This window comes from Pipistrellus hanaki (assembly GCF_964339955.1).
Source record: "Pipistrellus hanaki genome assembly, chromosome: X".
NCBI lineage: Eukaryota > Metazoa > Chordata > Mammalia > Chiroptera > Vespertilionidae > Pipistrellus > Pipistrellus hanaki.
The window spans coordinates 80,314,332-80,339,983 of record NC_140524.1 but is presented as its reverse complement, the minus strand read 5'-3'; the positions used below and the strand labels follow the sequence as shown (position 1 = coordinate 80,339,983).

At 38.4% G+C, this 25,652-nt stretch overlaps 1 pseudogene across 1 annotated transcript; it reads left to right on the top strand.

Moving 5' to 3' along the window:
- The first annotated feature begins 2,312 nt into the window (after window positions 1-2,312).
- LOC311614867 (nuclear prelamin A recognition factor-like) lies at window positions 2,313-3,471 on the top strand (annotated as a pseudogene). The gene is made up of 2 exons: window positions 2,313-2,423; window positions 2,538-3,471. The product of its transcript is annotated as a nuclear prelamin A recognition factor-like (transcript).
- Window positions 3,472-25,652: the final 22,181 nt, after the last annotated feature.

Sequence of the window (25,652 nt, the reverse complement as noted above, 5' to 3'; positions counted from 1 at the left end):
AAGCTTAGAACTTATATAATCAAGTTTATTTTTCAGGAAGATGACTTGAGCTGTAATGTGGATCACAAATCATAAGGGCACAAAATGAGAGATACATACTTCAGTTCTATTGCAATAATCTAAGTGAAATATGATGGCCTAGAGCAGGGTACTCTAGTGTAGTTGGAAAGACAGTAATGGATTCAGCATATTTTGAAGTAGAACTAGTATAGCTCTATTATTGCTCACAAATAGATTTAGAGGTAAAAGGAGAAATCATGTATAAATATCAGATTTGAGGCTTAATCAAACCAATGGTCATTGGTTCTCTTTCCATTCACTGAGATTGGGAGAGGGAGAGAGAGAGAGAGAGAGAGAGAGAGAGAGAGAGAGAGAGAGAGAAGAAAAGTGGGTTTTAGGGAAATATAGACTGTTGTTTGGGACATATAGAAGAGCTGGTTGATTCCCTGTCCTATGTTCCTCAGTCCACCTGCTAGTTTACTTATTTATATTTATAAGTACTATGCACATGGCCAGCTAGCTACAAGCACCCGTGTCTTCCAACTTCTCTACTGAGATTCTATGCTCTGTCTACCCTCCAGTCAACTTGGAAGTGCTGGAGAATTGTCACTAGCAAGGGCAATTGAAAAACAGGCACACTGCCAGGATCTCTTGGGGGGGAGGATAAATGAGTGTTTCCCATAAATTGTATGTGGGGAAAGCATAAAGATTTGATAGAAGAATGGTTTAGATATCATTTTCTAATAACTAAGAGGACAAGGGGATCCTTGTGAAGTAAGCTGGAATTGCATTGTCAGATGCCTCTGGAAGGAGTTATAAGTAACTAAACAGGATAAGACAGCATTTATTCTTGTCAAGATAATTGCATATGATATTCCCAGTAATGGAGGTGGACTATATGATTTTGAAGAACTAAAAGTTCACAGGAAAGTAACCATGTATTAAATGTCTGCCAGGCACAGAAAATACATGAAAATAGATGATAACATTGTGAGTCAGGTAAGAACTGTGCTACTCTTGATATCTCTTTGGTTTCCTCCCTCTCTAAGTTTGGGGGTAGAAGGTAAGATAATAATAATAGCCACAAGGTGAGAAGGACTACAAATATTATGCAAAGATGAAAGTAACCATCATGAATATCTTCACCCCTACTGTAAATGTTAAGCTTTCAGCAGACCCCCATTTTGCTATTAAATTGGACTGGATATTTTAATTATTGTTAAAAGCTCTTCTATAATTGAAGAATGATAAAAAAAAAAAAAGTCATGTTGCTGGCTTGAATTTTTTCTGACCAACTGAATAAAATACAAAAGGACAAGGGTCATAAAAATAAAATTACTTTATGATTATATTCCATCAGTCATGTTTGTTCAATATATCACTTACATTTATATATACTGTTGTTTATTCTTACAAAAAAACACTATATAAAATGTTTTGTCACTTGCTTTATTTATCTTAAAAATAGAAAATGGACATCTCATTTCTCTTTTCATTTCATTTCAGTACTTACAGCTCTACCTCATTCTTTAGTTGCTATTACCCCATGGTATAGCTGCACTGTAATTAATTTCACGGCTCCTTTAATGGTGGATATTAAAGTCATATCTGATTCTTTATTACTACTAATGCTGCTGTAACATATAAGATTCTCTCTCTCTCCTCCCTCTCTCTCTCAAACACACACACACACACACACACACACACACACACACACCACTACAAATGTGTGGATATACACTGAGTGGCCAGATATACTTAGTGTATATCTACATAATAAAAAGCTAATATGCAAATTGTCCCCTCCACCAGGAGTTCGACCAGTAGGCAGGCTGGCCAACCACCCATGTTCTCTCCGCATAGCCAGGCTGGCTGGACCCCACTCATGCACGAATTCATGCACTGGGCCTCTAATATATATACTGAGTGGCCAGATTATTATGCATTCAGAGATCATAATAATCTGGCCACTCAATATACATATATATATATATGCCAGGGTCCATAATTACCGAACAGACAACTGGTCCATCCCCCAGCACACAGGCTGATCAGGGGATGATTAACAGAGAAACGAAGGTGGTGCAGGGACTGGTGAGCAGCTGGAAGGCAAGCCTCTTGGTCTCTCCTCCTGGCCCTCAGACTCCAATCAATCTTTGCCAGATGTGGAGCAGAACTGGAGACTGGCTTCCTTAGTAGTCCTGTGGGTTCAATCTCCAGAGGACAGGACAGGCACCTAACAGAGCTGCTGGCCTCCTAGAACTCAGCCTTGGGCACTGTGGCTGCTTCCCTTCCCTAGAAGCTCTACAAGAATGACAGGATACCGCCAGCAGCATGAGAGGAGACAAGCAGTGACTGCCTGCTTTTCCTGTGTTTCCTCCAGGTCACTAGAGCTGGACCCCGCCCACCTCGCTCCAGATAAAGTGTGACCACTGCACACTGAAGGAATGTAGTAAAAATAAATAAATAAATAAATAAATAAATAAATAAATAAATAAATAAATAAATAATAAAATAAAATAAAATAAAATAAACAGAATAACAAGGACTTCTGTGTTCTGAACCTTAATAAGAATGTGATACCTCACAGCACAAGGTGCTGGCAGTGTCCATGTGTCCTCAGTATCTGTCTTATTTTGCTGTTAAATTTAGCCTCACTGTCACTGATGCATCCAGAAAGCTCTGTGACTTTCTCAAACTCCTTGGGGTGCATCCTGGAGAGTCAGAAGGAATGTGTGCGTCTATACTGCCAGCACCATGAGGAAGAGTCCGGATACCTGCCCCAGCTAGGACTGATATGCAGAGTGTATGTTCTGTCACCCCATTACCCCACCTCTGCATGGCCAAGTCTCCCCAGCAGATCATGGGCTTCCAGGTGAAGGATTACTTCGCCAGACTGCAGAACCTGCCCCCAGACAAGATTTTCCATGCCATTGTGGCCCTGTGTTATGACAAGAAACTGGAGGTCCTTTGAGAAGATGTTCCCACAGCTTTACATAATTCCCAGGGTTCTGACTGCATGTTAACCTCAGATGAAATTGTCCAGATAATGGAGCAAAGTGACCTTGCCTCAAATAACACCGCTGTGGACACGCTGTTTGGAGACGTGAAGGAGGAGGAGGTGAGGGTCCATGAGGGTGTCAGCTCCGACGGGTACCTGGCACACATTTTCAGGCATATGGCCAAGGAGTTGTTCTACGAGGACATAGGGGTGCTCACCTACAACATCCTGAGGAACAAAGACTTCCAAGAGGTCACCCTTGAAAGGGATGGAGAGGTTCTGCTACGCTTTTGGGCTGCTTATGGCTTTCAGAACATCTAGAAATGGTCCTGAAGCTTTAGAGGGGCAAGTTCCTCTGCACTTTATGGAGGTCCTGGCCTGCGCTGGGGATGCTTAGGCACAGGGGCCAGGCCCAGGCAGACAACAGGCATGCAGACAGCGCACTGCTGCCACAGATGGAAGGCATCTAAGCTGCCATCCTGGTGTGGCCCCTAGAGACCAGCGCCCATGTGCAGGAGCTGTATCAGGGTGGCTGGGGTGAGGAGGAGACTCCCTCAGGGCCCAGGCAGCCCTGAACACCACCTAGCAGGGCCCAGGGCAGCCTTCCAGCACATCAAGTGGTAAAGGTCCAGCAGATGCCCAGCCTACAGGCCTCCTGAAGAGGAGTGTCAGATATGTGAAAGAAAGGCTTAGCATCTCTGTCATCACTTTGGTTTTCAGAATTCCCTGCTCCCCATCTGTCAGCTCCCTCCCTCTGAGGGGTGCTGTCATCCTTACATGGGTACAACTGGAATATTTTATCTCAAGAGGATTGTCTCGATGTACGTATCCTTTTATCCAATGATCAAAAAAATCCCAAAGAACAAGAATGGAGACAGACTACTATCCTTTAGGCTTAAATAAACACCCGAAGTGCCCTGGGAAGAGCTGAGACTTGGTTCTGTCCACACCCCTCAGAGAGATTGTATGAGGAAATGGCCTGGTTTGGCCCTGACTTTACCCACTTATGTTACTCTTGAAGGTGTCTTTGCCACAATGTGAATAAACTGCCACCTTTTGGAATAGGGTCTCATACGAAAGTCTGCATTCCCAACTTATCTTGAAACAATCTATGTTCTACAGCTGTGGCCACCATCCTGAGATCAGGTCCTGTGGACCAGGTCCTGTCACTGGGAATCAGGGGGCACTGGAGTGGAGCCTCCCCCCCCTTGCCCCCCGTGCCCTTTTACATTGAGGGACTGAGCTGAACTCACTTTTGGGGGAGGCCTGGCAAAGGTGACAGGTGTCACAGATGGAAGGATGGAGAATTGAGAGGCAGATACCATGCTCGATTCCTCCCTGGGTGGGGTCAGGCAGTTTAAGGCCAGCCCTCCCCACAATTGGGTGAGATAGCATCCTCTGTGTTCACCTCTCACCCTGTGGACCCAGCCACTCCCCTCAGCTCCAGGCAGCCCTCTGTGTTCCATGACAGAGCACTCTGCCCTCACATGCTGTTCACCCTAAGTGAGAAGGAAGAGAGCAGTTGACTTCAGACAACTACACAGAAAATAGGGCTCATAGCTGGTGAGCGCAGCAGTGGTGGTGGTAGCCTCTCCTGCCTTCATGGCAGCCCTAAGGTGGAGTGAGCTGAGTGGTAAAGAGCAGTGAGCAGGAGGGCAGTAAGGAGCAAGGGGTCCCCGACTGTGAGAAGAATTTCCAACTGTTGGCTTAGGCCCTAAACCAGCAGGCCGACATCCCCAGAGGGGTCTTGGACTGTGAGAGGGTTCAGGCTGGGCTGAGCCACCCCCCCCACCAGTGCATGAATTTCATGCACCAGGCCTCTAATATATATGCATCTGTGCAGTAGGATAAATTTCTAGAAGTGCACTTATTAGATAAAGTTTCGTGTGCAGTTTACTGTTTTACCTGTATTGCTATATTTCTGAAAAAAAAAAAAAAAGGTTTTGCAAATCTACTTTGTGAAGATTTTAAAATACACCTACAAATTATTTGCTACTCCTCCCTTCAAAGTGAAAAAGCTTATTTTTTTGTATATTTTAGTGTGGGCTATACTGAGTACCTCAATCTAATAAATAGAATGTGGCAAGGTGATAAATGTTTGAATTCTGAGACTATATAATAAAAGGAATTGGGGGTTTCTCCTTGTCTCATATCACTACTTCTGGGGGAAGTCAGCTGTCATGTTATGAGAATGTTTAAGAACATCTATGGAGAGGTACATGTTGTGAGACAATGAGGCCTCATGCCAATATCCAACAAGGAACTGAAACTTTCTGCTAAACAGCCATGTGAGTGAACGATCTTGGAAGTGGATCTATCAGAAGCCCTAGACAATGTCTTCACTAAGCCACAGAAACTGAGATAATAAATGTATGTTATTTTAATCTGCTAAAGTTTGAGGAAATGAGCTTTTTACAACAATAGATAAGTAATGTACACATTTATACCATCAAGGAATAAAGGGGCTTTTTTTTTTCCTGATACCCTTGCAAATAACAATGTTTCTTTTGTTAAACATATGTCATAACAAAAGTGGATCTAAATAAATGTGATTCTTACTCATCTTTCCAACCACTCTCTGGGTCCCTAACGTCTGATCTTTGGATTAATTATCTACTCTTACTTTCTGGAGAATTTATTTAATATAATAGCTTGGAACTTCATTATACTAGTATTCTTATTTTAAAAAAATATGTCTATCCCTGACCTCAGCTATTCAACTGCATACACAATGCCTTTACTTGGATATATAATAAATATCTCTAGAGTATTTTGACTAAACCTGATTTTTTTTATTTTATTTTACCCTTAAACTGATATATCTGTAGTTTCCCGATATCTTTCTAGTTGCTAAGGCCAACATTTTTTCAATAACCTTTATTTTACCTCACACAAATTATTTACTCTATTGGCAAATATTGGCTATACCTTCACAAAGTATTTATTCAGAATCTACTTACTTTTCCCCACTTCCTCTACTAGTTTCATACTATAATACTATATGAAATAGTCTAGTCTACCTGCTTCCTTCCTTATTCCCTTCAGTTTATACTCTGCATGATTAGTAACGTGATCTTTCAAAATACATAATACAAACTATGTTTATTCTCTTCTGAAAATCCTCTAGTATCTTCCCATTACATGCAGAATGAATACCAGAGTCTTACAGTGACTTACAGATGCTTTCCCTAATTTTATCTTCCTCTGTGAGGCACATTCCTTACCTTACTTAGCAACACTGGCCTTCATGTTATTGTAAACTGCCATACAAGGTTCTGCCACAGGACATTTTCAGGAACATGTTTGTCTCTTTCTTACTAATCTATAAAAATATACTTATATTTTAATGGTTTTTGCCATCAAATTATCTTTGTTCAATGTATAGCATATGTGGCTGATTTTGCATATTACACAGGAATTCCTCTTTTTGCAGTTGGATTAAAATATATTTGACTTCAACTGCACATTTTTATATAGGAAATATTAATACAATGAAACTGCTCATTTTTCACTTGTAATGGATTCCAAAGAAATCACAACTTCAAAATTGCACAACTAACTAGAAAACACTAATTTAATTGTAATTCCTATGTATTAAAAAGTTTTAAATGGTATATGTTGGATGTAACTGGCAGAGGGATATGACTCATCCTGATAGATAAAGGTTCTTGTTGTCTCTATTGCAGCATATTAATTACTTTAGCAGACATGTTTTGTTTCTTTACTTCCTCTGGAGCATTAACCATCACATAACATATGTTAGATTTTTGACAATCTTATGTTTGCAGAAGTTTAAAAATATTTTGAGTAGTTGTACATAAAATTATTTAAATTCCCCCATGAGAGGAAATGCTAATAATGTTTTAACAAAATAAAATAGCCTTCCATGAATACATTTTTCTATATCACAAATGGCTCCTGAATTAACTATCAGATATAAAAACTCAATTAATTTGCATTTAAAAATGCACCAAAAATAATGTTATATACAAATAGACATGTTAATTTAGAAAAAAAATAAAAAACAATGAAATTATTTGTTTGTGAAAGTTAAGAGTCTTTACTTAACAAAGTTAATTTTATTTACTAAAATTTTACAGAAATATGAATGTGATAAGGATATAATGATTAAATTCTATTGCATAAACTGAGTGATAAGAAAAATATACCTGAATACTGGCAAGTTATTTGATCATCGGTCTTTTAATGGCAAAGTTACTTAGTGAAATTGGTAGTTATTACTTATATTTTTATTAATTTAAGTTAATATGAAATTTTAATTTATAATCATATGAAATAAAAGCGGACCCTTTCCTATAATAGATATTTTTAAAATTTTTTGATTCAAATTACAGATAGTTCAAAACAAAATCAGAGAGGTATGTTGAAATAATAGCTATATTTTTGCCTCCTTAGCCTTATACATTATCTGTTAGACTTATAATGTTTAATAAATATTTGTTAATTTATCAATTGCACTGTCATTGTCAATGGAATATACAAAATCTCACTGCAAAAGTTGCAAAATCACATCTGTACATTTCAGTTTAGCAACAATGAGTAAAGCTCTAGAATAGATTATTATTTTTGAAAAGTACATTTTTTGCATTAGGAAGAGTTGTAGTTTAATTTTTATAAAGTTTTGAGACATATATTGAATTAGAGTTGACATGACATTGTTCTAATTTTACTGAATTTATTGTGGTGACATTGATTAATAAGATTATATAGGTTTCAGGTATAAATTTCTATAATTCAATATGGCCTTAAATACTCATGATCTACCAATTTCTAAATCTTAAAATGATACAAATTCCAAAATGGCAGTGGAATAAGTGGAAGCTACACTGACATTCTCCTAGGACCAAACTGGAATTACAATTTTAAAAAAAACAAAACAAAAAAACTCATCCTGAAAACTAGCTGTAGAAAACCCTGATAACCAAGGATAGAAAGTGGAGACCACATAAAGACTGGTAAGATGTTTGGAGACACAAGAGAGCTGGCCTGGATACCACAAGGAGCAGTGGAATTTCCATAAGGATATTTCAGTATTGCAGGGTTCCCACTGAAAACTCTGAGTTTTAAACCCAAACCAAAGCAACAGAACTGAGAAAGGTGCCAACATAACATTTGGTTGTGAAAAGCAGCAGGATTGCCCTGTGTCAGGGAGAGAGGACTGGAAATTCAGGCACCCTATTAAAGTGCCAATGCACAAAATGTTTCGTGTTCAGCCACTCACCTTAGGCTCTGGCAGAGGCAAGGCAGAGTAGACTAGAGCTATGTGAGCAGAATCCAGGGTTGGGGGTTCTGGGATTAGAACTTGATAGGCAGCTGACCCAGTTTCCTATGCAGAGCCATTCCATAATACTGCAGAAGACATCCTTCTTAGGCAAACCTATTATATACAGGCAGCCTTTGCCTGGGGGAAAGCAATGCCTACCCTGGTGGAAAATATCTCATCTCACTCTGTGTAGTCTAGCCTTACTGTAGTTGATAGCCTAAGGCTCATTAAGACTGAGAATAACAATCAGACTACAGGCAAAGGCAGATCTCTGGAGACTTTGAGTTTTTGCTGGATCTGCTTCTGGATATGGGGCTGGGAAAAGCATGCTTTGGTAAATACCTTGGTCCTCTCCAAACACACACAGCCCTAGCAGAGGGAGCCACAAACTATAAATTGCTGATAGCTCCAAAGGGCCCTCAGGACCAATCACAAATAACAACTGACATTGTCTTGCAACAGAGACAGGGAGTTGTAGCAGATCAACCTAATATATAGAAACAAACACAAACAAGGAGCCAAAATGGTGAGAAAGAAGGGGAAAAAGCCCCAAATGAAATAACAAGATAATTCTCTATAAAAGAGCTAAATGAAATATATCAGATATAGAGTTCATAATAATGATTAAATGAATGCTCAACAACATGAGAATAGATATTGGAACTATGAAAAATGACCAGTTGGAAATTAAGAATGGCATGGCACTGATAAAGAACACATTCTAAGGAATATACAGTGGATTATGGGAAGCTGAGGATCAGGTCAAGGAATTACTAATACAAAGCAGGACAGAAAAAAAATCACTCAGACAAAAAAAACAAAAAAATAAAAAATAAACTAAAAATAGGAAGATAGCTTAAGGGAGCTGTGGGACAACATGAAATATAAAAATATTTGCATGATAGGTATGCCAGAAAGAGAAAAAAAGCAAGCAAAGGATAGAGAATGTTTATGAAGAAATAATGGCAGAAAACTCCCCTAACCTGGGATAGGAAAAAGTCACACAAGTTCAGGAGGCATAGAGAGTCTCAAGCAAGAAGAACCCAAAGAGGCTCACAGCCAGGCACAACATAATTAAAATGGGAAAAAAAATCAAAACCAAAGAAAGAATACCAAAGGCAGCTAGAGAAAAGCAATGTGTTATCTACATAGGAGCTCCCATAAGACTGTTAGGTGATTTCTCTTCATAAACTCTACAGGTCAGAAGATAATGGCATGAAGTATTCAAGATAATGAAAGGCAAGTATCCGAAACCAAGATTAGTATATCCAGCAAGGCTACCATTCAAAGTAGATGGTGGAATAAAAAGATTCCAAGATTCCAAGACAAAAAAAAAAGGGGGCTAAAGGAGATCATCAACACCAAAACAACACTGAAAGACATGCTCATCAGAACTTGACCTATTTCCAGATCTTAGCTATCATAAATAATGCTGCAATGAACATAAAGATACATATATTTTTTTTCAACTCAGTGTTTCAGGATTCTTAGGATATATTACCAGAAGTGGGATCACTGGGTCAAAAAGTAGTTCCATATTTACTTTTTTTTTTCTTCTGGAAACTCCAAACAATTTTCCATAATGGCTGCACCAGTCTCCATTCCTACTAACAGTGCATGAGGTTTCCCTTTTCTCCACATCCTTGCTAGCACAGAACAGGCATATAGATCAATGGAACATGATAGAGAGCCCCCAAATAAACCCACACTTCTTTGGGCAATTCATATTTAACAAAAGTCAAGAATATACAGTAAGTTAAAGAAAGTCTCTTAAATAAATGGTGTTGGGAAAATTGGACAGGTACATGGAAAAAAAATGAAATCAGAGCACCAACCTATACCATACACAACAGTAAATTCAAAATGGACAAAATACTTAAATGTAAATCACAGAACATAAAAATTCTGTAAGAAAACATGGGCAGTAAAATATTAGATATATCTCATAGCAATATTTTTGCCAACATATCTCCTCTGGCAAGGTATACAAAGGAAATATTAGACTATATCAAACTAAAATCTTTTGCACAGCAAAAAAACCCATCAATAAAATTAAAGAACATATTTGCCAATGATACATCTGATAAGGCTTTAATTTCCAAAATACATAAAGAACATATACAAATAAACAACAGGAAGACAAGCAATCCAATTTAAAAATGAGAAGCACAGACAATACTATGGTGATTGCCAAAGGAAATAGGGATGGGGGAAAGTAGAAGATGGTAAAGGGGGATAAATGATAATGAAAAGAGACTTGACCTTGTGCAGTAAACACACAATACAATATCAGATGATGCATTATATAATTGTATACTTTAAAGCTAAATAATTTTATTAACAAATGTCACACTAAATTCAATAAAAATAAAATAAAGAATTAAAAATTATAAATGGGTAAAATACCTGAATAGACATTTCTCCAAGGAGGGCATACTGATGGCCAATAGACATACGGGGGAAAAATGCTAGATGCAAATGAAAACCACAATGAGATATCACCTCACACCTGTCAGAATGGCTATCCTAAATCAGTCTACAAACAACAAGTACTGGCAAGGATGTGGGTTATTGATCTTCAAGGTCATGATAGAGCTAGAAAAAAGACAATGAATATAGGACAAGATAATAACCACATAGGCTGCAGTTCTTATTAAAATTAATTTTTATCTTTCTTCTCTTAATTGTTACAAGTATTACAGATGGCCCCCTCTTTTTCCACACTTGACTCACTGCCCCCACTCCTAACCACTCTCCATGCCATCACAGCTCTATTGTCTCTGTACCTGTGTTATGCATATATGCATATGTTATTTGGTGTTAACAATTTTTTCTTGAATAAATGCTTTCCAGAATACTCAAATATCTTGGCTCATTTAGAGTGATCTCAAAAATTTAATTCTGATTTTTTTTGCCAATTTTCCCAGTGCATTTATTGAAGATAATTTGAAGAATTTCTTACTCTATAATTTTCAGTGACATCGCCTCCTGAAGGGCCATTAGCATTGTGAATAAATACTCAAAAGTTAGTTTGTTAGACATTTTAAAACTTTTTATTGAATTTATTGGGGTGATACAGCTTTGCCCCATCATCTGCATACTGTATCATGATCCAATCACTCCAAGCAAAATCTATTTTTATCTTCTTTCACCTTTTTTTGCCACTCTCCACCTATTCCCTACCCCCTTTCCCTCTGGCTATTACTACAATATACTGTTGTCTGTGTGTTTTGTATATATATATTTTTTGTTTGTTTTTTGTTAATCCCTTCACCTTCTTCTATCCAATCCCTCAAAACCCTCTCCTTTGACAACTGTCATGTTTCTGACTAGAAAATTATCAATCCCAAATACCTAGTAATGTGATAAAATGTTATTAATTATGATTCTTTAGTGTTTTCTAATGTTCACAATTTAAATATTCTTAGTATTATTGGGAATTTGTATAACCAATCACTTGCCTGTTCAACCCCTTTCAACAATTCCAGTCATTTGAGAAAGGTCAGAGGAAGCCAGATGAGGATTGACATATCACACTTATTTTTCAGACAAAGAGTGTTGGAGGGTATCTTTAAGCATGAGACCAATTGGGGATTCTCACAACTTTTTAAAAAAGAGATTAGAATCTGCAGAGCAGTTTTTTGAAAGATCACTCACCTAATGGTGACTAGACAAGGCTAGTAAACGTTATTAGAACAAAGTAAGACAAGACAGTAAAAGACCAAATACATTGACTTCAATAGATTGATTCTGTTTTTTGGGCAGTATAGTCTAATCTATGTTTCTGTCCCATACTGCACACATTTCTTCTGCTACCATAAGGAAAAATAAGTGAGAGGAAAATACTGAAAATTTTCACTCTAATACTCATCCCTCTTTTAGAACAAAGAACAATTTTTCATCTCTTCTCTGAAAAAATTAGGACAGAGTAGGAAAGGCCCCTCCTCAAATCTTTTATTTATAATCTATAAAGAAAGATCAATAAAAATACCTATCCATGCTGGTGTAGCTCAGGAGGTCATGATTCAATTCCATGCCTGGGTTGTGAGCTCTATCCGAAATGTGGGGCATGCAGGAAGCAGTTATTCAAGGATTCTCATCACTGATGTTTCTATTTCTCTCTCCCTCTCCTTTCCCCTCTGAAATAAATAAAAATATATTTTAAAATAGCTAATTTAAAGTACCAAAAAGTTGGAAATCCAGACAGTTGGGAAAAAATTGTCAGTTGAAAACAAAGAGTGAATTGAGTTTTTCCCACAGTATTATGATTTTTCTAATTATTGTATAACTAAAGGCCTGGTGCACAAAATTTATGCACTTGGGGGGGGGTGTCCCTCAGGCCAGCCTGCACCCTCTCCAGTATGGGACCCCTCTAGGATGTCTGACTGCCCCTTTAGGCCTGATCCTGGACATCCCTCTCACAGTCCAGGACTGCTGGCTCTCAACTGCTTGCCTGCCTGCCTTCCTGATTGCCCCTAACTGCTTCTGCCTACCAGCCTAATCACCCCCTAACCACTCCCCTGCCAGCCTGATTGATGCCTAACTGCTCCCCTGCTAGCCTCTTTGCCCTTAAATACCCTCCCCTGCAGCCAGGTCACACCTAACTGCCCTCCTCTACAGGCCTGGGTCTTTCCCAACTGCCCTCTCTGCAGGCCTGGTCACCCCCAACTTCCCTTCTCTGCTGGCCTGGTCACCCCTAACTGCCTCCCTGCAGGCTTGATTGCCTCAAACTGCCTTTCCTTGTAGGCTTGGTCCTTCCCAACTACCCTCACCTACTGGACATCTTTTAGTGGCCATCTTGTGTTCACATGGGGGCAGTTATCTTTGACCACATGGTGGCAGCCATCTTGTGTGTTGGAGTGATGGTCAGTTTGCATATTATTATTTTATTAGATGGGATTAAATAGGCTACAGGCCTGGTGCACGGGCAGGGGCCAGCTGGTTTTCCCTGAAGGGTGTCCTGGATCAGGGTGGGGGAGCCTGGGTGAAGGGCCAGTGGTGGTTTGCAGGCTGGCCCTGCCCCCAGTGACACAAGTGGAGGCCCTGGTATCTGGGATTTATCTTCTATAATTGAAATTTTGTAGTTTTAAGCAGAGGCCAAGATAGGCCAGTGCTGAGGAAACTTGGCTTCCTCCATCACTTGGGGCAACTCAAGTCTCCTGCTCTCTCTAGCTCCATGGCTGCTGCCATTTTGTTAGGATTTTTTTAAAATCTTCTACTAGAGGCCCATTGCATGAAGATTCCTGTAAGAATAGGGCTTCTGGTGGCCATCTTCACCTCCCAACCTGCTTTCTCCCTTCTCTGCCATCCCATCTGCTTCCCTCTAGTCTCAACCACCCCATTTGCTTTTCCATAGTTTTGCTCCCTTGTGCAGCCCTTGGCTTCTTTTTACACTGTCTTCAGTCTTTGCTCTGTGCCTGTATATGCAAATTAACTGCCATCTTGGTTTGGTTAATTTACATACTCACTCCTGATTGGTTGGTGGGCATGGCATGTGGGCATAGCAGAGGTACAGTCAATTTTCATGTTTCTCTTTTGTTAGTGTAGATAATTGAAACTTTGTAACCTTAAGTGGAGGCCAGGGCAGGCAGAAAGCTTGGCTTCCTTCATTGCCAGGGAAACCCAAGCCTCCTGCTCTCTCTGTGGCCTTAATCATCTTGGTTGGGTTAATTTGCATACATGCACCTGATTGGCTGGTGTGCATGGCTTGTGGGTTTAGCGTAGGTATGGTCAATTTGCATGTTACTCTTTTATTAGATAGAACAACTATATGACTCTTTAAAAACCACTTAGCGGAAATAATCATATTTCATCTTTTTCATAATTTTATTCATTTGAGTATTTATTGAGTGATTATTATTTGCAGGCCCTATGATATGCTGAGGGATAGAAAGATAAATAAAACTTAGTTCTGAAGTTCAAAATTCTTTTATTTATTTTTTTTAAATAAATCTTTATTGCTCAGATTATTACAATTGTTTCTCCTTTCACCCTGTTCCCACCCCACCCTCTGTCCTTACCTCCCCTCCCCCCCCCCCGCCATTGTCCTCATCCATAGGTTATACAATTTTAATCCAGTCTCTTTCTGCACCCCCTCACCCCTTTCCCCTTGGTAATTATCAATCCACTCCCTTTCTTTGCCCCTGATTCTATTATATTCACCAGTTTATTCTGTTCCTCAGATTTTTAATTCACTTGATCTTCTTCCTTTTCTTAAATAATACCTTTCAGCATTTCATATAATACTGGTTTTGTGGTGATGAACTCCTTTAACTTTTTCTTATCTGTGAAGCTCTTTATCTGCCCTTCAATTATAAATGATAATTTTTCTGGATACAGTAATCTTGGTTGTAGGTTCTCGCTATTCATCACTTTGAATATTTCTTGCCACTCCCTTCTGGCCTGCATAGTTTCTGTTGAGAAATCAGTTGATAGTGGTATGGGTGCTCCCTTATAGGTAACCAACTGCTTTTCTCTTGCTCCTTGTAAAATCTTCTTTTTGTCTTTTGCCCTTGGCATTTTAATCATGATGTGTCTTGGAATATTCCTCTTTGGATTCCTCTTGTTTGGGGTTCTGTACACTTCCTATACTTGTAAGTCTATTTCTTTCACTAGGTGGGGGAATTTTTCTGATATTATTTATTCAGCCTCCTCAGTTACCTGAGGTAAACACTCTTGGTGCTCCCCTTTGTGGACTGCATGTACAGCCTTGTTGTAGCTAAGTCTTTATTGTTGTTGGTATCCCTGGGAGAAATTGACCCTCAGGCCAATTGGATGTGGGTATAGCTATGTGTACTCTGGGATACCTTCTGTATTGGAGACAGTCTTATAGGATCAGACTTGCAAAATTGCAGAAGCCTCTGTGCTCAGCTTGGATGGGGTGGAGTCTCAGGGCTGAGCTGACAGTCTTGGCTTCTCCTCAGCCCTGCCCTTGTGTGCTCACCTGAGTTTCCGCCTGACCTCTGCCTTCCTCGGCTTCCCTGAGTTTCCATCTGACCATCCTAGATTCCCCGTGCAAGAGCGTGGGTACCACAGGGGCTCGCCCAGAATTGGGTTGGGTCTCTGTAGCCTGGAGCTTCTGACTCCTTCCCTACGGAGAGGCCCTGGTCAGACCTCTGTGCATACTCACTGACGCAGGACTGTAGACCCTGCCCTCTGCGGCTTCCAGCTCCCTGGTTTCTCAGTTTCTGAGTCTTTGGGTGCCTTTCTCTACAGTCCAGACTCCACCCGTATGAGCCTGGGTCCAAGTAGTTTTAGCCAGGGTTGTGGTTCAGTACATTTGGAAAGGGTTCAGTGCAATTGGGAATTCCTCCCCTCCCACCAGGTAGACATTTAGCCACACTTCCTCTCTGCAAGTGCCTGCTCGAGAGCCTCTCCCTACCTCAGTGCTTTGCAGCTCCCAGTCTGATCCATGAGCCTCTCTCCTTATTAATAGTTGTAGATTTCCTACTCCACCAGCTTTCCTGTGTTTTTGGATGAAATCCTTTCTGATTTTAGTTTTGTTTTTTTTTTTTAATTGTTGTATGAGGTGGCAGCTTAGGTGCTTACCTAGGCCGCCATCTTGGTTTCTCTTGGCTGCCTTCTCTGAAGTTCAAAATTCTTGCAGAATGTCTCAGAATACAAGAGGAACTAGAATAGCATTAAACTACTTGTGTTATTCTTCCTTTTCCATGAGTACTGAAAACTACTTTAAAAATTATTTTCTGGCATAAAGTTTTCTGATGCCACTTTTAGAAAAGTTGAGGATCTAAAAATTAAATTGCTTTCACTTTATAATCTTGAGGTAGTCTTTTTAAAGAATAGAAACATTATTTTATATTGCAGCATAATATTTCTTTTTGTGGTGTATAATCTTTTTTTTTTATGCCATATAATTGTCTTCATCTTCTCTAACCATTCATCTATCAATGGACACCTAGGTTGCTGCTGTAAGTTGGCTATTGAAAGTAATGCTGCAATGAACATCAGTGTTTTCAAAGTAGTGTTCATTTTCTTTGTGTAAATACCCAAAAGTAGAATTGCTGGGTAATATAGTATATCTATTTAGAGTTTTTTGATAGATTGATAAATAAAGAAATATGGAATATACACACAATGGAATATTATGCAGTGATAAGAATATTGATATATTGCCATTTCTGAAAATATGGATGGAAATAAAGGCTATTATGATAAATGAAATATGTCAGGCATGGAAATACAAATGCCATATGGTTTAACTTATATTTGGATTCTAAAAACAAAACAAAAAAAATTATAAAGCAAAAACGGATTCATATACACAGAGACCAAGGGGGTGGTTATTAGTAGGGAGGGAATGGAAGGATGGGTAAAAAGATGAAGAGAAATATAATCAACAATATTGTGATTTTAGGTTTGCAAGGTAACAAGTGATTTCTAGAATTTAGTGGGATGATCAAATTGTAAGGTGTAAAAATGTCCAGTCATTATAGTTTATACCTGAAACTAACATAAGCAATATAATATTATATACCAACTATAATAAAAAATAAAATAATAGAAACATTAAATTAAACATATTATAACTTCAATGAATAATCTGAATCTAATTTTCTTCTCTAGTACAAATTGAATAGAGTACTTTTTTTAACCTTCCGCTTGGAGATAAGGGTACTGTTAAGCAGCTGCCATTTTCCAGATTCTACATCTATGGAATTCTTCCAAATTGAAAGTTTCAGGACTCTTCCATTCTTGCTTTCTGCTTTCCAGCTGCTTTGATTTGGAAATTTTAAAATACAAAAAGCGTGTCTGGATGACAAAGATATTTTTCTCTAAGGGAATAAGAGAAATCCTCTCTACACACTATATAACTGTAAAAATAAACAGATAGACATAAATAAATAGAGTTAGTGGGTAGCTGTATGTGTGTTGGGCACAGGAAGTATGATGATAGGAAGTATTCAGGAAGCTATTTTAAAAAAATTCTCATTCAGTGTCTTTGTTTTGTAAAATAATAAATCTGCTGCTGCTGTATTTCCTGTTTCTGATTGATAATAATTACGGAAAACAGTTTGGATGAGATTATTTTCCAACTTAATTTTTGGCACCATTCTACAGCAAGGAAAGGATTGTTGAGATAAACATGCACACCTGTGGAAAACAATAGATTTTAATTAATAACTTAAGAAATAGACTCAAATGGACATTGAATCCTGGAAGGCTACTTGATTCCAACAAAAGCTTTGTCATATATTTACCCACTGTTATTTACAGTGAAGGAGAGATGAATTCTTCTTGGTTGAAACTGAATATATGTATGTGGTATAAATCTTAAGTTATATAAAATAAAACTTTAAGTTTTAATGTTAAAAATATTTTCTTCAGAAAAATATCTACATAAAAATGTATGAAAGCCAAAAGTATAGAAAGGAATTTTCCATGAGCTAAGCATTTCTTGACAGTCTAAAAACTGTTGCATGAATTTTGCCCATGATTCATTAATTTTAATGCTCTTTTCTATTCTAGTTAGAGAATAGTTACATAAGATAATAGAGTAGATAAATATATAATGGGATAGATAAAATGTAATCTTATTCACTTTTCATTGACACTTTCTTTAGTAATAACAAGCTAGTTTTGTCATAGTCATTCATCTACCTGTCCTATATAGTCTATTAGTTAAGTTCTAACTCTATTTCAGCACTACCTGAGTTCAAATCATTCCCTTACCATTTCACAGCTATGCAACTATAAACAAGTTATTAATCTCTGTGTCAACTCACCCCTTCCATAAAATGTGAGTACTAATAATTTCCCACTCTCCACAGGGTTGCTATTATTATTAAATTAGTCAGTATTTATAAATATTATAAAATAAAACTTAGTAAATGGGTAATGCAATGTATTTTTAGCTATTATCATTGATCTCAGTCCTTGTGGTTTTGTGAATATAATTTTACCTCTCTAAATCCAAGTGTAATACATAAACCAGGCTCAGCCAATTTCCATATTCTTTCATGTTGTCACAATAATTGGACCAGAGATAAGCACTTGATTCCAGTTGATATAATCATAATCAATTCTCTAATGCATGCTTTAATTATTAGAAACAGAAAGTTTTCTTTCCACTGCATCTCCTAAGTTAGTACAATATAAGTCTGGAGATTTGGGAACCATGTTGTCATTTTGCAGAAAGAGTCAGCCTGAGAGTAAAGCTAAAACAAAAGACAAAGCAGCCTTAAGATGGAAAGATACATTCACATGATTTTATTTGACAACCTGAATCAAACATTTTAAGGTGAGATATTCCTGGACTTTTCCAATGCTTGAACAGGTAAGCCAAAGCCACATGAATCATTTAGAACTGAAATTCTTATTAATATGGTCACTTGCCTTCTTCATTATCCCAAAATTTCACAATGTATTTGTCTACGGGAACACTCAGCTGACTAGCTAAAGAGCTTCCCAAGTAAACTAACAAAAAGACTAAAGGAGTGTATTACCACCAAGTTAGCATTGCAGGAAATGATAAAGGGACTGCTGTAATAAGAAGGAATATATAGAAGATTATCATCCAAAAATCAATGGTATATTTATACACCACTAATGAACTCTCAGAAAAAGAAACTAAAAAACAAAAAACAAAACAAAAAAAAAATCAACTTAGGAATAAACTTAACTAAGGCGGTAAAAGACTTGTACTAGGAAAAAGACAGCACACTGAAAAAAAAAAAAAAAGAGTAAACTACCCTGTTTCCCCGAAAATAAGACAGTGTCTTATAATAATTTTTTTTCTCCCAAAGTTGCGCTGGGTCTTATTTTCGGAGGATGTCTTATTTTCAGGGAAACACGGTATGAACAAATGATATATTATACCATGTTTATGGATTGGTAAAATTAACAACATTAAAATGTCCATACTACTCAAAGCAAGCTATAAATTCAACACAATTCTTATTAAATACCAATAGCATATTTCACAGATCTAGAACAAATATGCCAAAAATCATATGGAACCACAGTAAACCCTGAAAAGCTCCAGCAATCTAAGAAAAAAACAATCTAGAGGGATCACAATACCAATATCAAATTATACTACAAAATCATTGTAATCAATGCATGCTGGTACTGGCACAAGATCATGCATATAGATCAATGGAACAGAACAGAGAACCCCCAAACTGACACAAGCTATTATGCTCAATTAATATTTGCAAAGGAGTCAAGGGCATACTAGGGAGTAAAAACAGTTTTTTCAATAAATGGTGTTGGGAAAATTGCACAGGTACAGGCAAAGAATAAAAGAAACTAGACCACCAACTTACACTATACACAATAATCAATACTAATAAATAGCCTAGGTGGCATCACACTTTCACATTGTCACAAGATGGCAGTCACAAATTGGCCACGTGCACAGTAGAGGCGGGGTCCAGTGGCTGCTATGTATGCTGAGGCCTGGGGGTCTCATGGCTTTGCGCAGCACTGCAGGGGCTGGTCCTGGCAGAAGAGGCGGGTCATGGCAGGGGAGGGCAGTTGGGGGCAATCAGGCAGGCAGGTGAGTGGTTAGGAGCCAGTGGTCCTGGATTGTGAGAGGGATGTCCGACTGCCCATTTAGGCCTGATCAGGATTGGGCCTGAAGTGGCACTTAGACATCCCCCGAGAGGTCCCAGATTAGAAAGGGTGCAGGCCAGGCTGAGGGTCAAACCCCACCCCCCTGCCTAGTGCATGGATTTTGTGCACCAGGTCTCTAGTAATGAATAAAGGATTTAAATGTAAGTTGTGAAACCATAAAAATCCTAGAAGACATCATAGGCAACAAAATCTCAGACATCTCTCTTAGCAATATGTATCCAGTTATATCTCATAGGGCAAGGGAAACATAAACAAATGGAATGACATCAAAACAAAAATCTTCTACAACAAAAACCAACAACTTAATGAAAAGAGAGGCCACTGCATGGGAGAACATCTACCAATGATACTTTGAGGAAGGGGTTAATTTCCAAAATATACAGAAAACTCATACAACTTAACAAAATGAAGACAAACAATGCAATTTAAAAAATGAGCAAAGGACCAAAATACACACTTTTCCAAAGAGGATATACAGATGGCCATGAAACAGATGAAAACATGTTTAAAGTCAGTAACAAATAGACGTGCAATGAGGACAATGAGGTATCAACTCTAATATGCCAGAATGGCTACCATCAACAAATCAACAATTGACAAGTGTTGGTGAGGATGTGGTGATAAGGGAAGCCTAGTACACTGGTGGTGGGAATGCATACTGGTGCAGCTTCTATGGAAAACATTACAGAGGTTCCTCAAATAATTAAAAATGGAACTTCAATTTGACACAGTGATCCCACTACTAGGAATATACCTCAAGAATCCTGAAACACTAATCAGAAAAAAAATATATATGCACCCATATATTCATAGCAGCACTATTTACAATAGCTAAGATCTGGAAACAGTGCAATTGTCCATCAGTAGATTTGTGGATAAAAAAGCAGTGGTATATTCACACAATGGCATTCTGTATGACTGTAAAAAAGAAGTACCTCTTACCCTTTGAGACAGCATGGAAGACCTGAAGAGTATCATGCCAAGCAAAATAAGGCAGTCAGAGAAAGACAAGTATCCCATGATCTCATTTATATGTGGAATCTAATGAACAAAACAATCTGATGTACAAAATAGATCCTGAGACATAGAAGCATGCAACAGACTGTGGAATCTCAGAGGAAAGGTAGGGGTGGGAGTGGGTGAAGAGAGAACTTTTTTGCATACTAGAGGCCCAGTGCATGAAATTTGGCGGCGGGGGGGGCGGGGTCCCTCAGACTAGCCTGCACCCTCTCTTAGTCCTGGAAACCTCAAGGGAGTGTGCCTAAGCTGTCAGTTGGACATATACAGTGTTCCTGTGGAGGCAGGAGAGACTTCTACCACTGCTGCTGAGCTTGCCAGCTGTGACCCTGGATTCTGGCTGAACAACGTTCCCCCTGTGGGACCACACTGACCACCAGGGGCCGATCCTGCACTGAACGCCTGCCCCCTGGTGGTTAGTGTGCGTCATAGCAACCAGTTGTTCTGCTATTCAGTTGACTTGCATATTAGCCTTTTATTATACAGGATATGCATAGCCAATGGATATAGAAAATAGAGTGGTATAGGCCTGGGTGGTACTGATGAAGGGTGGAGACGGTCAATGGGGAAAAAATACAAACAAAGGGAAGATCTTTAATGCCTTCAAAAATAAATATAATTTTTTTAAAGGGGGGAAATAATTTCCTAAGCTGAGATGAAATCCAGATGTTCTGTTGCTAAAAAAGACAATGACAATAGTAAAATATAATGTCTTAATCAACCATCCATTCAGTAAATAATTATTAGATAACAACTATGAGACAATCACTCCACTAAGCACTAGTACAAAAGGGTGGAAAAACCAAGGCTGACAGTCCAATGTGACAACAATAAAAACAATACACAAATACTTTTATACTTACAAATGTATCTGTTTGAAGAAGGTAAATCATAAGGCAATATAGAGAATATTTGGTGGCACCAAAATTAGATTTGTTGCCATGGAACTTCTATCAGAGGAAATGAAATTTAAAATAAGACTTAAAGGATGAATAAGAATTAGCTACAAGTTATTTCCATTCTATCTAATAAAGAGGGAATATGCTAATTGACCCTCAAACAATTGCAAATATGACAGTGCACACAGCCAATAAGGAGGAAATATGATAATTGTCCCAACCTAAAAGATGGTGGCACCCACAGCCAATAAGGAAGGAATATGGTAATTGACTAGCACACACTCAATGATGGTAACACCCACAGCCACAGGATGGTGGAGCCAAGTCCCATCAACCTTGCCTCCAGAATTCCCCAGTCCCCTCAGCCCCCCAGCTGCCAAGGGCCAGCCCAAGGCACAGGTAAGCCTTGGATGGCAGCTGCCCAGCCACCCAGAGCTGCCCGAGGCTCAGGTAACCAGGACCTGCAAAAGCTTGCAATGCTGGCAATGGCAGCAGCAGAGGTGTGATGGGGCATTAGCTCCCCCTGATCGCCTGGTTGCTTCCTTCCTCTGAGGGCTCCTGGACTGTGAGAAGGGGCATTCCAGGCTGAGGGACACCCCCTCAAGTGCATGAATTTTCATGCACCAGACCTCTAGTTTTAAAATGTTTAGCTATGTAAGGAAAAATTAGTTACAATTTGTCAAAGCCATTGTTCAATTTAGCAATGAGTATAGTGATCATTTTTTAATTTAAATTTAATATTATATATATTTATTATTATATATTTACATATCTACATCTCTCATTTGACTTTCTGTTATAATATAAAATGAATACAGAGTTCAAATTATAAGCTCAGCATTGTTATTATTATTGGGCCCAGGAATTAGAAATGAAAGAATTTCCTCATAATAATTCTTTATATATCTATATTATTGATTTTTTACAGAGAGGAAGGGAGAGGAAGAGTTAGAAACATCAGTGATAGAGAAACATTAATCAGCTGCCTCCTGCACACATCCTACTGGGGATGTGCCAGCAACAAAAGTACATGCTCTTGACCAGAATCAAACTTGGGACCCTTGAGTCTGCAGGCTGACTCTCTATCCAATGAGTCAAACCATCTAGGGCTCCTCATAAGAATGCTAGCTTAGTGTTTTGGGGAGAAGGGACATTATAACTTTTCTTTGGAAATTTATGTTTAAGTTCCAAATGCTTAGGGCATCTCAAAGTTATCAAGAGAAATGTCTTGCTCAACTACTTAATGCAGCTTGCCCTTGTTTATTTTGTTTTTATTTTCATATTAAAGAAATACAGACCTCCACAACTATTGCCTGTGGGGATTTTTCAAAGGAGCCAGATTTTTATGGAAGAGCACTAAAAAGAATAAAATTTGGCAATCATATTAAAAGACCATAAATCACTTTTGTGCATTAAATTATCTTCAAAGTTTCACTAACAACTAACTGCTTTGTTATCACCAAAGTCAACTTGAGAAGTGGAAACCTGACAAATTTCTCTCTTCTCAAATAGGAAAACATTTTTCCTCCCTTTATCTTTTTAATTTTTGGTCCATTAAAAAACTAGAGAATATAACTAGGATTTTATAGAACACATATCTTAACACATTTAAATACACTGACAATTTAAATCCAAGACCTGAATCTGTGCTAAACTTTAAAGGAGATCTATATTTTAAGTATTTTTTTAAGTGTTAGTTTTTTCACTTTTCAAAGATAAGTATATAAAATGATGAATTAGTATGAATAAAAATGGTACTGTGAGTTGTTCAGATTCAGGAGTGTGTTATCTCATATTGGACTATATATAATAATTTGAAAATTAGTAGTCTGTTCTACCTAGTAACTTTGAGTTAGTTTATTAATAATTCTTCCTAAATAATAAAGTAGAAAAATGAGAACAATAATGATTAAACAATATTTATTTCCACTATTATATTCAATATACTAAAAACATTAAAATTATTTTGTTTTAGATCTACCAAAACAACCAATCAGAAAAATTAATTAAAATATCACTGAGATTCATCATGACTAATTCAGATATAGATATTATACATTTATCTAATAAGAATGGACTTTTTCTACCATTATAACTTCATTTTTAGATTACATCATTCATTATAAAGTTAATAATATTTTATTCCAATCAGAATTCTTAAATTTCTAGTTCTCCTTCTTCTCAGATAAAATTCCACTTCTAGAGACCATCACAACTTTGTCTTTTATTAATTACAAAGCAACCATTTATTTAGAGATGATACCCAATCACATTTTGTTACTTTAAAATTTGAGGACTATTTAAAACTATGTATAGTGTATTTCAGCTTGAGCAGGCTAAGCAATAACTTCAGCAAGAGGTGTGAACTGTCTGGATACAGACACTAAGTAGATTTTAGAAAGTTGTATCATAAAGTCAAACAAAGCAAATAAATACCAGAATAATTATGCATAACACCATGAAAGTATTTATTCTCATTCTATGAAATGTTTTCTTCTATCTTCCTATTCTATTTATTCTTCAAAATACAACTCAAGTTTTGCCACTTCTATACAACCTACCTGATATCACATATTCTCTTTTATTTTATCCTTGTATAGAACTTTTAAATTGTACAAAAACTAGACTTACTTATATGTTAATACAGGTAGCATTTTAAGAGCATAGACTTTGGAGTGACATTTATTTCATATCCATAACCTTGAGCAAATTATTTAACCTTCTGAATTTTAATTTTCTCACGTGAAAAAGTGACAGTGATAATATTCTTAAGTGGTTTTTAGGGAACTAACATCTCACTGTACAAAAAGCCCCCAGAAGTATCTATACTAATAAAAGGGTAATATGCTAATTAGACTGAACATCTTCCAGCTATCTTCTGGATGTCCTTCTGGAAAAAGCCACAGTGGCGGGGGCTGAGGCAGAGGTGGTTACAGGCAATCAGGCTGACAAGGGAGAGTAGTTAGGGGGCAATAAGGCTGGAAGGGGAGGGCAGTTAGGAGGTGATCAGGCCAGCAGGTGAGGGCAGATAGGGGGCAATCAGGCTCGCAAGGAAGTGGAGGTAGGAGGTGATCAGGCTGGCAGGCAGAGGTGGTTAGGGGAAATCAGGCAGGCAGGTGAACAGTTAGGAGCCAGAGGTCTCAGATTGTGATATGGATGTCTGACTGCCGGTGTAGGCCCAATCCCTGTAGGTGAAGCCGGTTCAGTTCCTGGGTGCCTGTGGCTGGCCATAGGGAGGGTAGCCCAGGTCCTGGGTTCCTGCAACTTGCCAGAAAAGGGAAAGTTGGGTCCCAGGTGTGGGGTGAGGCAGAGGGGTCAGGGGTGATCAGGCCAGCAGGGGAACAGTTGGGGGCAATCAGGTAGGCAAGCAGGCAGGCAAGTGATTAGGAGCTAGTGGTCCCAGATTATGAGAGGCAGTCAGACATCCCCTGAGAAGTTCCAGACTGAAAATGATGAAGGTTGGGCTGAGGGACACCCCTCATGCATGAACTTCATGCACCGGGCCTCTAGTCCTATATAATAAAAACCTAATATGCAAATTGGCTGAATAGCAGAACAACCAGAAAAATGACTGGTTTTACTGACTACCATGGGGCAGGAACTCAATATAGGAGCTGCCCCAAGCCCATAGGCACAGGACAGCCAAGACAGGTGCCAGCAGAGGTCCCCTGATTGCCCTGCCATTTGCCCCTCAGAGGGAGGCTACTGGTGATGGTGGCAGGAGGTAAGGCCAAGGAGCGTGAGGTGGCAGGCCAGCCAAGGCAGGTGCCAGCATGGGCCTCCTGATCATCCTGCCAATTGCCCTGCAGATTGGTCCTGATTGTTGGTCAGGCCTAGAGATCCTACCAATGCATGA